This window comes from Dipteris shenzhenensis, chromosome 22 (genome assembly GCF_047967505.1).
Source record: "Dipteris shenzhenensis isolate YYH24624 ecotype China chromosome 22, Dip_SZ_1.0, whole genome shotgun sequence".
In the NCBI taxonomy this organism is placed as follows: Eukaryota; Viridiplantae; Streptophyta; class Polypodiopsida; order Gleicheniales; family Dipteridaceae; genus Dipteris; species Dipteris shenzhenensis.
Genome location: NC_141617.1, coordinates 23991491 through 23994564, shown reverse-complemented (window position 1 = coordinate 23994564; position 3074 = coordinate 23991491).

The following is a 3074-nucleotide window of genomic DNA, read 5'->3' as shown; positions in this document are numbered from 1 at the left end:
GATGACTTTGTTGTTGCTGATGATGACCACTTCTCTGGAATGATCTGATGCCTCTGCCTCTGCTTCTGTCTGAAGCTGTGAATGCCTGATCATTAGAATGACCTTTGCATGCATGAATGGCATGAGTCCTGCATTCTTCACCAAGTAAGACTTGGTAAAGTTCTTCCAATGTCGGAATTTGCTGTTGAAAGACAATACTCTAAACTAGATTCTCATATCCCTCTCCTAGTCCATTCAGAATGACTTGAACCATTTCTGCTGGATTCATGGTCTCTTCTACTGCTGCAAGTTGATTGTTGTAGTCTTTGATCTGGAGTATATAAGCATGACCAGTTTCACTACCGTTATTGTGGAAACTCTGGTTGATTTGGTTTCTCAATGTGAGAATCCTAGAAGTGCTCTTGGACTCGTAGAGAGCTGCAAACATATCCCATGCTTCTTTCGATGTCTTGATAGTGTTGAGCTGTCCTAGCATGATATCTTGCACATTTTGCTTGATCAAATGATATGCATATTTATCTTTCTTATCCCATTCTTCCTGTGCTCGGGCAATGGCAGGATCTACTATAGGTGCGAAAACTGTTTGTGTAGCTAGAGATCCCAATGTAGATCCCGTTGCTGGTGCTGTTACAACAAGTGGAGTAGAACTACTGCTGTGGCTAAACAATCCAATGGTCTAGGTGTAGATCCATCAAGATACTCCCATTTGTCTTGAAGTACAAGAATGGTCTCCATTTGGTATTTCCATGTGCCGTAATTGGAGTTGTCTAGTTTAGCAGATTCCTCCAAATTGAGGTTGCTAGATGTAGACATGGTGCAAGAAATGTACTCAAAGTGTCGTGTCTGAATCAACTACAAAACACTGACTGTGGCAAGTGAAATCTGAACTATCGGTGAAGATAGAACTGCAATATATAATCCAATCTAAATTACAAGGCTTGTGGCAAATGATGCCGGGAATGGCCAAGAGGCTTTACAAGATTGGAATAAAATGCACAATGCCGTGAAATAGCCAAATAGGCTTTACAATGATGGCATGTGTGTGTGGAACCAAGTCATGTGCTATCTGCCCACTGATCAATCGGCAATGCCTCTGAACACTCTGAAGTCTGCTCACTGAACGGATGAACGTCAGGTTTCAGGTAATGTGATGATGTGAAACCGTATGTGAGCATAGGGACTGACTCTGAAGAGAACTAGTCGGGAATTTTGGGCATGGCTTAGATTGGCAACTTGGAGAAATTCAAATTGTCTCCTCTATGGCAATCTAGGCTACTCTGATCTAGATCTATACCAACCATCGATCGATAAAAGAATAGCAAAATAATTTCTTTTCTTTGGTTCTTTTTATGTGCTAGTTCAGATGCATCGATGTAGAGGCTGATGTGCATGTAGGAAGTGGATTTGTTAGCGAGGCTCAAAAGTTAGTGATACTTGCGCCAAAATATGCGTGTTGATGGGCTTTTTGTGTGTGATTGGTATCTTTTTGTATCAGATAAAAAATGCTATGTAGATCATGGATAAGAGCACTCATGTGTAGGAGGCAGTAGCACTGATAGGCGCACATGTAGATAGCAGGGATAGGGTAGAAGATAGTAGCTAGAGAATATCATGACATTGGCCTCCTCTATTTTTTAGGATGCTTTTTGTATTGAACATTTATTTTGGAAATAACTATGCGGTTGTATGGAGAGCCCTGATTGCAGGAAATGATGACAAGAACTTTGCGACCAAATTGATGATTGGATGAGCCATCGGAGCTTGGATGAGGGCCTTGGATTTTGCACTGGCACATGAAAGGGCAGTGAAGGGAGTGGTCACTAAGGCGTTAAAGAAGGACCAGTGCTTTCCAAAAAGACTACAGGTAAGGACTACTTTGCATGGCCGCAACAAAAGGTAGAGGACCATCAAGAAAAGTGGAAAAGAGAGATAAAAGTGAAGCTCTCATTTGTGGAGATAAAAGGAGCCAATTGATGGCCAACGATTTGCATGGAAAAGGAAGGACGTGGGTTAATGGAACTACTGTGGCTGGATCTCTATAAGGACGGTGGACGGCCTTGGTTCAGATGATCTTCGTGCTCATCTCGTGAAGTAGAGGGCAGTTGATCAAGATTTATGAGCTTTGGGCTCATCTCATTTTCATGGTTGCAAAGGACGGGAGTCCGCGTGAATGCTTGCATTGTGGCAAGCTCTTCTCTATGGTTTAGAAGCCACTCTTGGAGTGGTCGTGGTAAGGTATCTGGGCACTGACATCCAGTGTGGCTACGGGAGGCTGGCCAATTCTTGTTTTGAGTTTTTGCTCATCGAAGGGAGGCTAAAAGCTTTGGCTTGCCATAGTGTAGCTCGTCAGCATAGGGAGCTACAGTTTGTGCTTCACAGGTTTTTGTTGCTCTAGTGAACATGGAAGATGGTCCGGTCTGCAGTTTGACATAGATGATCTCAAGGGTGACTGAATTCATTTCAGAAACCTTTGCTTGCTTGAGGATGGCCGGTTTCCAGTGTGGGAAGCTCTTGGCTCATTCTAGTAGTACGTAGTTGGCTGTCCTACGTTCTTGCAGCTTTGGTTGCTCACCTCTATTTTTGTGCATCAGTGGGGAAGGCAACCTATTCGAGATCGTGATCTTCTAGTTTTGTTTCAGTCAGCATTGTGCATGATTGCAGAGGTTCTGGGAAATCTTCTTAGTGTAGACTATGAAGAGAGTTGCGCCAACAGAAGGGCAGCTACCTATTGTATATTCACGGATTTTGGGCAAGCTCGTGGGTCCAGAGCTAGAGAAAATCTCGAATGTTCATGAGCAGCTGGTCGTGATTTGCCAAAGGAAGAAGTTCTAAAATGAGCTCTTGGTACGTGTGGCTGCAGGTAGTTTAATTCGTGAGCACGGATATATTGAGAAGGTCGTGGGAGTTTTTGGTTGCGCCATCAGCATGTGAGGATCTTGGGTTGTCCTAACAAGCTCGTGGGTGATTTGTAAAGTGTTTGGGTGCTCGCCATTAATCTGTGAAGGTGGCTAATCGTAAATTACAGCTCTCGCTCGTTCCAAAGGTTCTTGGTTGCTTGAGGGAGCTCGAGGATA